The sequence below is a fragment of the Ranitomeya imitator genome, chromosome 6 (assembly GCF_032444005.1).
Source record: "Ranitomeya imitator isolate aRanImi1 chromosome 6, aRanImi1.pri, whole genome shotgun sequence".
In the NCBI taxonomy this organism is placed as follows: Eukaryota; Metazoa; Chordata; class Amphibia; order Anura; family Dendrobatidae; genus Ranitomeya; species Ranitomeya imitator.
Genome location: NC_091287.1, coordinates 151,769,314 through 151,781,085, shown reverse-complemented (window position 1 = coordinate 151,781,085; position 11,772 = coordinate 151,769,314). Strand labels below are relative to the sequence as shown.

At 41.6% G+C, this 11,772-nt stretch overlaps 1 long non-coding RNA gene across 1 annotated transcript; it reads right to left on the bottom strand.

Moving 5' to 3' along the window:
* Positions 1-7,433: 7,433 nt before the first annotated feature.
* LOC138643612 (uncharacterized) lies at positions 7,434-9,706 on the bottom strand. The gene is made up of 3 exons (XR_011314214.1): positions 9,505-9,706; positions 9,138-9,333; positions 7,434-7,911 (listed from the first exon to the last, which is right to left on the bottom strand). It is a non-coding gene; the product is annotated as an uncharacterized lncRNA (long non-coding RNA).
* Between the last annotated feature and the right edge of the window lie 2,066 nt (positions 9,707-11,772).

Here is an 11,772-nt window from a genome sequence, read left to right as displayed (position 1 = left end):
AAATCCTTTACAATGACTTAATATTTTATAGTTTTCTTAAAACTTTGTGTGATTTTTCAGCTGAAAATTAAATGCAGTATGTTTGGATTGCTGCTTGCATTCTTTCCCTCATTTGGTATAAATCCATAATTAAGCAGGATGCAGTGTGTATATGATGTGGTATGTACTGTTTGCTTAGAGTCTAATTATAAAATACACTACTTGTATTTTGATTTATGAAGCAAACATTGAATAACATGCACACAATTTGCATATCTGCTAAGTACATTAATTAGTGCCAGTGAACCTACAAAGTAGACCACTGAGAACATATGAAAAATTTTGTTTGTTTTTTTCAATGAGTCTCTACTTGGATAAGGAGATGGGAAAAGTTAGAGAAAGCAACTGTGTAACATTTTTAACCTTTCTACTGCTGGAAAATCCTGGAACATTTGCGTAACTTCTCTGGAGCTTGCCAGCAGGGGACTTTTTCCGACTTGGAAGAAAATAATAAAAAAAATGACATTTTGTCTTTTGTAAACATTAGCAGGGAGGTATCAGTCTGTAATCCTAGTTAATATATTTGCACATAACAATGCAGCATTGACAACAAACATTCAACAACATTGTGTCGACTACAGCTGCAGGATGTCAAAATTTGTGTGGCTCGCATAAGGCTGGAAAAAGTCTTTCTGATTTTTTTGGTTTGATAGGCTTTACCATCTTTTATGCAGCTGTAATTCTGACAAGAGAAGCCAACTTAAAGACAGCAGTAATCCTCAGCCCTAGACACCTCCAACGCCTGCTGTTGTGTGTTTTTTCTTCTCTTTTTTTTTTTTCTTTTTCCGAAAGCTTTTCAGCTGTGTGGCTGAGAAAGTCCTTATGTAACGAAAAAAAAAATCATACTAAAAAGAAAAGAGCAAAACACACCCATCTGTCTGACTGCTGCATAAATGAAATTCTTTCTCTCACTGTAAAATTTATAGCGGAGGGGAATAATATTACTTCTCTTCCTATCCTGTTTACCTTAAACTTTTGTTCTCTTTTTTTAAACAGTGACGAGAAGGTCCTGGTTTCCTGCCTGTCTTGTTTTCACCACAACATAGCAAATATTGTCTGGGGCGGAGGAAGCTCAGGAATCAATGAAGTAAATGTTAGAATTGCGCAACATTTTCAAATTTTCCCAAGACTTATATTTTGGGAGGAGAACATTTTATGAATGGATGTGAGGCTGACACATGAAACGCGTGGGATCTGTCTGAGTACTTTGTCTGGGTCAGCTGCGACATCTGGCTCTTATGAATCTAGCATTTTGTGACTCATTAGAGCACAAATAGTAATCCTAAACAGGATCTTCTTATGATTTCCCCTTATCCGAAATAATGGCAAACCCCTGTGACCTACTGCTGCTTTGTAAAAACGTTTGGCCTCAGCTAGAGAAACAGGACCTACTGTGTCATTGGACAACGCTGGCCAATACTGTGTCACTGTCCCAAAGTCAACAAACCATACAATGACTTGTCCTGGAATCCTGATGCCATCCGCACTGGTTAATAACTATTTTTATTGGCAGTCAGTGTGTGGGCAGGATGAGCAGTTTAATGCTGACTTGTATCAATTGTGACAGCTTCCCTGCATGAGGCAGCTTTGTGAGGAAGCCTTGATATAGGGGTCAGATGAATCCTCAAACGTCACAAACCAAACTGATGAAAGAGAAGAAAGAAGATCCCCAGATGACTGTGAACTGTGTGTTAACTGAAAAGAATAAAAATACAGAAATCAGTGTCAGTGATTCATTCCTCTATATACACACAATGACTTCAGAAATCATAGTATTCTATTCAGGAATAGAAAGTTTGCCATGAAAGCATGCAATTGATAAATATGCTGGAAATAAATATTGTGAACACTGTACCCATATACCGTACAGACCGAAAGTTTGGACACACCTTCTCATTTAAAGATTTTTCTGTATTTTCATGACTATTTAAATTGTACATTCACACTGAAGGCATCAAAACTTTGAATTAACACATGTGGAATTATATAGTTAAAAAAAGTGTGACGCAACTGAAATTATGTCTTATATTTTAGGTTCTTCAAAGTAGCCACCTTTTGCTTTGATGACTGCTTTGCACACCTCCTCCTCCATGCTTCACGGTGGGAACCAGGCATGTAGAGTCCATCTGTTCACCTTTTTTGCATCACATAAAGACACGGTGGTTAGAAACAGTCTCAAATTTGGACTTATCAGTCCAAAGCGCAGATTTCCACTGGTCTAATGTCCATTCCTTGTGTTCTTTACCCCAAACAAGTCTCTTCCGCTTGTTGCCTGTCCTTAGCAGTGGTTTCCTACCAGCTATTTTACCATGAAGGCCTGCTGCACAAAGTCTCCTCTTAACAGTTGTTGTAGAGATCTGTCTGCTGCTAGAACTCTGTGTGGCATTGACCTGGTCTCTAATCTGAGCTGCTGTTAACCTGTGATTTCTGAGGCTGGTGACTCGGGTAAACTTATCCTCAGAAGCAGAGGTTACTCTTGGTCTTCCTTTTCTGGGGCGGTCCTCATGTGAGCCAGTTTCTTTGTAGCGCTTGATGGTTTTTGCCACTGCACTTGGGGACATTTTCAAAGTTTTCCCAATTTTTCAGACTGACTGACCTTCATTTCTTAAAGTAATGATGGCTACTTGTTTTTCTTTACTTAGAATTTGCATTATGGCAAGAAAAAGCAGCTGTTTACTCAGTAGGACTATCAGCTGTGTATCCACCAGACTTCTGCACAACACAACTGATGGTCCCAACCCCATTTATAAGGCAAGAAATGCTTCTTATTAAACCTGACAGGGCACACCTGTGAAGTGAAAACCATTCCCGGTAACTACCTCTTAAAGCTCATCAAGAGAATGCCAAGAGTGTGCAAAGCAGTCATCAAAGCAAAAGGTGGCTACTTTGAAGAACCTAGAATATAAGACATAATTTCAGTTGTTTCACAATTTTTTGTTAAGTATATAATTTCACATGTGTTAATTCATAGTTTTGATGCCTTCAGTGTGAATGTACAATTTTCATAGTCATGAATATACAGAAAAATCTTTAAATGAGAAGGTGGTCTGTATTGTACAATGTATTTTAAGCTAGTTTTCTGAAATTAAAAATGATTGCTATGTAATAAAGTATAACTTTAGGAATCTGATATTATTACATATTATTTTATTATGGCAATCATTTTTTATTTGGACAATATAAAGTAACTTTTACTTTTGAAGAGAAAGTTTGCCACCATTTTGCTGAATTTTAGAGTACTGGGAAATGGGTTTAAAAATGAAATATGCACCTCACAGCTCACCTTTCCCACCATCACCACCACAGCCCACCTAACCTCTGCTCTGTTAGGCATTTTTTCCTCCTTCCTTTAGCGTGAGGTATGGCACAGGGTACAATATAATTCCTCACCAGAGTCACAATGTGTTTTATAATTAATTTCTCTTGGTATAGTGTACATTACAATTAATTATTGGGGAAACAATTTGCATTATGCTTGGGAAATATTCTGGCTGATGATTGTTTCTATGTACCTAAACATGACAGAAAAAGGTACTTGGCTGGGTGTGTACCTCTTGTAAACACAACTGCATACCGCTTACTAGCGCTAGACATGGCAGACCAGGACCGCCAAAGTAGAGATGAATGAGAGAGAGACAGAAATAAGAAAATAAACTTTTCTTAGGCTACGTTCACATTAGCGTCATGCGACGCTGCGTCGCCGACGCAACGCACGACAGATCGGAAACGCACGCAAAAACGCACCTTTTTTGACGCAAGCGTCGGATGGATGCGTCGTAAAACGCAGCGTTTTTTGTGCGTTTTTGTTGCGTTTTTACAAAAAACGCAGCGTTTTACGACGCATGCGTTGTCAAACAATGATTATATCTTTACACACAATTTAGTGTCTAGACACTAGATAACACCACCAATGAATAGAAGAGGGTGGGTCTAGTGTCTAGACAATAGATAATGCCACCAATGGGTAGATGAGGGTGGGTATTAATGTAATAGTGGTATATATACCCTGACATAGATTATTTCCAACCATACAGCATCAAGATGGATCGTCCCATGGAGAGTATCTACCTCAATTTTGAGCTGGAATTAGCCCTTGCTATTGCTTATGCTATTGCCTGTCATGAACAGAGGAAAAGAGACAAACTACGGAGAAGGAGTCGTCGGCGTTTTTGGCTACACCCTATAGTGGAAGTCCGAGAGAGTCGTGGAGCCTACCATTGTCTGTTTGGTGAATTAAATGAGAACCAGGAGAAATACTTCGAATACACCAGGATGTCACAAAACAGCTTCCGATATCTGCTGCGTCTGGTGGAAGGAAGCATTTCCAGGCAGGACACGCAGCTCCGTAAATCGATTTCCCCCGAGGAACGTCTGCTGGTGACTCTACGGTACGTAATGCAATGTGAAGGATTTATATGTTCTTGCTATTTTTTAAAGTAATGTGTTTTGCTATTGTGGGGTGGGGGATTGTAATTAAGAATGAAAATTTTTTTCAAATCAATTTAATTAATTACATTTATTTATTTTTCTTCTTGTCAGTTTCCTTGCTACCGGAGAGACATTGAGATCACTGCATTTCCAGTTTCGGATTGGAGTCTCCACACTGTCTGGTATTATTGCCGACACATGCCGCGCATTGTGGGACAACCTCCGGGAGGAATTTTTACCCATCCCTACAAGAGAAATATGGCAGGCCAACGCCCCAAAATTCGAACAAGTGTGTTCTTTCCCTAACTGTATTGGAGCCGTGGATGGGAAGCACATTAGGATTACCAAGCCTTCAAGAAGTGGATCTCTTTTTTTTAATCATAAAAAATACTTTTCCACCGTGCTGATGGCAATTGCAGGTGCGGACTGCAGGTTTCTCGCTGTGGACATTGGAGCGTTTGGCCGTGCAAATGATTCACGGACATTTAAGGAGTCTGATATGGGCCGAAGATTGTACAATAACAATTTTAATTTCCCCCATCCACGACCTCTTCCCAACACCGAAGGCCCGGCCCTGCCATTTGTTGTTGTTGGGGATGAGGCTTTTCAAATGAGTGGCAACCTACTTAAACCGTACTCCAGTCGGGGGTTGGACCGCACCAAAACTATATTTAATTATAGACTGTCCAGGGCCAGAAGAACTGTGGAGTGCGCCTTTGGATTCCTTGTCTCCAAATGGCGTATCTTAGGATCCGCTATAAATTTGAAAATTGAGACAGTGGATGAGGTGGTGAAGGCGTGTGTGGTTCTCCACAATTTTATTATTGATAAAGAGAGAGTCAACGTGGAACTCGATGAACCCATACCAAATCCATTGCCTGATTATCAAGATCATCCTCTGCGGACAACTGTGGAGATTGCTCATATGAGGGACCAATTTGCTGCATACTTTGTTTCAGATGTTGGCCGTGTTTCATGGCAAGATCAAATGGTTTAATTCTTCTTGTTATTATGATGTCATGTAAACACTGTGGAGTCCATGTCATTTAACCATCCTATGTAAGGTTATTGTTATAATGTCCCCTGATTGTCTAATGCGTTGTGTTTTGAAATAAAGTTCTTGTGCCTTTCCGTTTTCAAAAAACAAATCTCCCATACGTTTTTCCATAGTAATAGAATTATAAAATCCAATTTTATTGAAAGTAATGTGTGTCCCACAAAATTTGTGTGTTCCATAGTTTTGACGTATAACATAATCGGCTCCCACCTTGTCAACCATTTTTAATCCTGCAGACTATTTGCATATGGAACCTGGCTTGACAAGGAGGGAGACGATCATGTTTGCAAAACTCTACAGAGTTAACACTATTGTACTCAGGATGCTAGAAATCGTCCAGAGTCAAATAGTGGCGACACTGTGAACATTGCTACCACCTCACCTGACCAATATTCTTAAGGTACATTAATAAAACTATTATCCAACGAGACCGACCAGTGATACGACCGGACCGTGATCGTTGTTTATTTGTCGCGTGGTTGCTGGAGAGCTGTCACACAGACAGTTTTCCAGCGACCAAAAAAGAGCAAGTCCCCGTGTTATGGCCGCACTCACTATGTTTACCATTGTAAATGTAATTTTATAAAATACAAAAAACCCTTACATTCCGGTGTGTGACACGTCCATCGCCGTCTGCTTTCCGTACTGTGCCAGCCCTAAAGCACAGCACAGCGTTTATTATTAAGTAAACGGTGTGCTCTGCTTTACGGGCGGGAATCACAGTGTCAGTCAGTGCGGAAAGATGACGGCGAGGGACGTGGTTGACACCTTTTTATATTTGTGGGGTATTGTTCACTTTTTATTTGAGTGTTTAAAACACTGCGCTAGTAACCCAATATTCCCTTGTTTAAAACAAAGACATCGCTGGATCGGTGTCAAACACGCCGATCCAACAATGACAGCGTGTGACCAGTTACCCCAAAAAATTCCAAATCATTCGCTGACACAGCAGGGGCCTAATCGTTTTACGATTTCAGAAAAGATAACGTTGGTTACACACAAAAACCAACTTTATCGATACTGAAATCGTTGTGTGATGGTACATTTTAAACTTGACATATTGAGCAATGCTGTTTGTGTTTGTAACATCTGATAGTACAATGAGCGACAGCCCTATAAAAAAATGAAAAAAAAAATTGAAAAAATATTGTCAGACATTGCACATCAGGTGTTACAAAGACAAGATTTGTGTATACGGTGCAAGGTGTGATTTGGTGTAAACTTTATTTGAGACAATAAAAACTAATTTTTTTTTAAAAAATATAAATTTTATTTAGGGACACAAAAAAAAAAGGAATGGGAAATGTTAGGGGGTATCAACATCAGCGATTAAAGGGGATTGATATCCCCCACTTTTTGGGGGTGTTGAGGAGACCGAGGAGGAGGACGAGGGGGAGGAAGCAGCATAGTCTATGACACTAGACGGGATGCCGATATCAATCCAGGCAGTTGATGGTGGCGAGACTGCCAAAGCAGGAGGTGAGGGAGGAGGAGGGACGACCAGTGTCCTTGGCTGGCTACTCCGGCTCCGGGTAGACCCAGGCTGTGTAGGTGTACTCCTTGTAGACCCAGGCTGGGTACTGGGTGTACTCCGTGTAGACCCAGCCTGGGTACTTGGTGTGCTCCGGGTCGACCCAGGCTGTGTTCTGGTGGTAGTTTGGGGAGCAGCCATAGCCAAGGTCGTAGTGCTTGTCGTCGTCGTCTTCTTCTTTTTTTTCCTCCTCTCTCCCTCTGGGTGTGGGTCGGCTTCCCGTCTGTGTGCCCTTGAAGGCCTGTCATGGTCTGAACTTTGGGGCTCTGTTCTGTGGTGGCGGTGGCGGTGGCGATGGCCCTCGGCACGCGGAGCTCTGTGGTGGTGCTCTGCAGCAGGAGTCGGAGTCATGGCAGCCAGCGATGGTACTGCGGGCACATTTGTCGCTGACTGCATGACCCGAGCCTGCTGCAGAGCAGTGACATATGCATTGTTGCAGCCCTGCATGACCGAAATCTGGAGTTCCGGCGTAAGATGTTCAACCATGCCCTTGTGAATGGCACTAAAAAAATGTTTGGCCGGCCTCGAGAGATCCGTTTCCATGTTTTCAAGACGCCGTTCGATATTGGACATTTTATCGCACAGCGCCTTGAAACCATTCTGAAATACGGTGCTCAAATGTAAAAATTCGGGCATGACCGCCCTGTCCGAGGCCCGCTGACGCTGTCGGGAAGACCCGAAGGAAGGAACGCCAGAGGCCTCGGCCAGGGGAACATCTGATGGACCGGCTGCCGGTTCGCCAGATTGTGGTGGTGCAGACCTGCTCTCGCTGTGGGATGGCTGCGACAGTTCAGATGGCGCTTCACAAAGGACCGCTCCAGAGGGTCGGACAGCCTCGCGGGTGCTGCTGTGTGTTCTGTGAAAACATAAGGAAACCATTAGTATACTTAATATCACATTTCACATGCATCATTAATTAACTTTACCGCCAGGTATCCATTGCCGCCATTACTATTAACCTATTTTTAATATTGACACTGCATATGCACCATCAATATTAAAAAAAAATGCATTTATTTAATTACAAATAGTCACCCATGGTTGCGGTTTGTAACGCCAGACAATTATGCTTACGTTGGAACTGCCATGACGTCACGGTCATGTGACCGAGACAACATCACAGGTCCTGCGAGCTGAGCAACCATGGGAACATAACCTGCCTTGCAGTTGAAGGTATGCCGTGTCTATTATATTTTAATTTTTTGTGTATAAAAAATCTGGGATACAACTGGATGGGCACTATACTACTCCACTATGAAATATTGCCTGGGCATGGCCAATCTACTATCTTTCTGTTTTCTGTATACTTATGATTTCAGGGAAATTACTAGTAAGTCAAGCTCTCCATTGTTGTAATCCCAGAAGGGAGCCGCTGTGTCAAGTGTGAGAAGACCAGAAATGAATAAAAAATTTGAGGTCAACGAGGCGTGAAAAGTAAAAACTAAATACTTTATTCACTTCAATCAGAAGCAGAGGATGAAACATCTGCACAATACAATAAAAACACTATCTACGCGTTTCAGGTCGGATGTTCCCTGTCACCTGAAACGCGTAGATAGTGTCTATTGTATTGTGCTGATGTTTCATCCTCTGCTTATTATTGAAGAGGATAAAAGTATGTATTTTTTACTTTTCACGCCTCGGTGAGCTTGCCTTTTTTTCTTCATTTCTATACTTTGTACTTGCCAAAATAACTGGCTGGGCAATAAGCTACGTGGCTGGAATGTAGTAGGTGAATATGCATGTTGTAAAAACTAGGTGTGTGCATAGGTACTATACTTACTCTCTGCTTTCAAGGACCGGTCGCAAGAACTGCAGTATACGGTTGTACTTGTACACCGAGGTCCTTGAAGCTGCAGCACCACTACGGGTCTGTCCCTCCTTTTTCAGCCCCCTCCTGAAGCGGTCCTTCATGGAGCGCCATCTGGTCCTCAATTGTTTAACTGTGTATAAATATAAAAAATGTTTTAGAGAATATATAGAAAACGATTACGCAACCGTGTGTAATACCAATAGAAGACATCACAGACGGTTGTGTAATCCTGGCATGATGGGTCACAGCAGCATTTTGGAAATACTTACGGAAACTAGCTTTGGCCTTGGGGGAAGCGCTGTCGAAGCCATCCCACAGCGATTGTGCCACCTCTAACCACAGACGCCGCAATATGCCCTGGTCCGCGTGCCGGGGGTCACGGCTGTCCCACAACGGGCCCCGTGCTTCTATGGATGCCACCATCATGTCGATATCCAGTGGTTCATCCAGGGCCCGTTGTGAAACCTAGAATAAATGGAAAATATTAATGTTTGCAAGATACAAAAAAAAAAGTTGTCCCTACCTCCTCCACCGCCACCTACCACAAACACCACCACCCCCTCCCACCACCCCCCATACCCGCACAAACAAAAAAATTACAGAAAAAAAATGAATAGGTTTGAAATAAAAACTTACTCTCCGTCCTGCAACCACAGCTTGGCCCCGTGGTCTCTGCTCCTGCTCCCTCTGTTCCTCCTGGTTCTCCTCCTCACTTGAAGAAGCCTGCAAAATAGTTTACCAAAAAGTTGAGTGACCCATCTACAAATGACAGCGAATATAGTAAGCAATAGTAGATCATGTACTCACCGGACTCGTCAGCGGTGGGGTGTTGCTGGTATCGCTGGCCATAATGCAATTCTGATTCTGAAAAAAAAAAAAAAATAACATTGATCCTATGCTCCTATGCACAATCCAGCAATATAAAAAAAAAAACATTTTCATTTCAACCACAAAGAACATTGCACTCCAACTGAACTAACGCTGAGCAAACAACACTGCCACATTGATTAAAAGAAACAATGGCAGAGACAACCCAATGCCAAAGTAAACAAAAGCCTAAAGATAAGAAAACTAATCTACAACAGACCCTATGTAGTAATCACAAAAGAGTTTTTTTTTGTTTAAAAAGTACAGTATGCATGGAGCAACCCAAAAAACACAATAGATTTTTGAAAGGTAAAAATTAACAACCCCCAAAAATTAAGGGCAGAAACGTTAACACACCATACTTTAAAATAAAACCGACAGGGACGGATACAATATAAAAGGCCATACAACGCCATACATCACAACAAGAAACATACAACAATGTCTTTACACAACCACAGTGCTGAACATAATACACAACTTGCAATAAAAAATTATTAAATGTAATAAAAGGGCGCAGAATCATTCTATACTACCATACTTTACAATAAAACCGACAGGGCCGGATACAATAAAAGGCCATACAACGCCATACATCACAACCAGAAACATACAACAATGTCTTAACATAACCACAGTGCAGAACATAATAGTAACATAGTAACATAGTTAGTAAGGCCGAAAAAAGACATTTGTCCATCCAGTTCAGCCTATATTCCATCATAATAAATCCCCAGATCTACGTCCTTCTACAGAACTAATAATTGTATGATACAATATTGTTCTGCTCCAGGAAGACATCCAGGCCTCTCTTGAACCCCTCGACTGAGTTCGCCATCACCACCTCCTCAGGCAAGCAATTCCAGATTCTCACTGCCCTAACAGTAAAGAATCCTCTTCTGTGTTGGTGGAAAAACCTTCTCTCCTCCAGACGCAAAGAATGCCCCCTTGTGCCCGTCACCTTCCTTGGTATAATCAGATCCTCAGCGAGATATTTGTATTGTCCCCTTATATACTTATACATGGTTATTAGATCGCCCCTCAGTCGTCTTTTTTCTAGACTAAATAATCCTAATTTCGCTAATCTATCTGGGTATTGTAGTTCTCCCATCCCCTTTATTAATTTTGTTGCCCTCCTTTGTACTCTCTCTAGTTCCATTATATCCTTCCTGAGCACCGGTGCCCAAAACTGGACACAGTACTCCATGTGCGGTCTAACTAGGGATTTGTACAGAGGCAGTATAATGCTCTCATCATGTGTATCCAGACCTCTTTTAATGCACCCCATGATCCTGTTTGCCTTGGCAGCTGCTGCCTGGCACTGGCTGCTCCAGGTAAGTTTATCATTAACTAGGATCCCCAAGTCCTTCTCCCTGTCAGATTTACCCAGTGGTTTCCCGTTCAGTGTGTAATGGTGATATTGATTCCCTCTTCCCATGTGTATAACCTTACATTTATCATTGTTAAACCTCATCTGCCACCTTTCAGCCCAAGTTTCCAACTTATCCAGATCCATCTGTAGCAGAATACTATCTTCTCTTGTATTAACTGCTTTACATAGTTTTGTATCATCTGCAAATATCGATATTTTACTGTGTAAACCTTCTACCAGATCATTAATGAATATGTTGAAGAGAACAGGTCCCAATACCGACCCCTGCGGTACCCCACTGGCCACAGCGACCCAGTTAGAGACTATACCATTTATAACCACCCTCTGCTTTCTATCACTAAGCCAGTTACTAACCCATTTACACACATTTTCCCCCAGACCAAGCATTCTCATTTTGTGTACCAACCTCTTGTGCGGCACGGTATCAAACGCTTTGGAAAAATCGAGATATACCACGTCCAATGACTCACCGTGGTCCAGTCTATAGCTTACCTCTTCATAAAAACTGATTAGATTGGTTTGACAGGAGCGATTTCTCATAAACCCATGCTGATATGGAGTTAAACAGTTATTCTCATTGAGATAATCCAGAATAACATCCCTCAGAAACCCTTCAAATATTTTACCAACAATAGAGGTTAGAC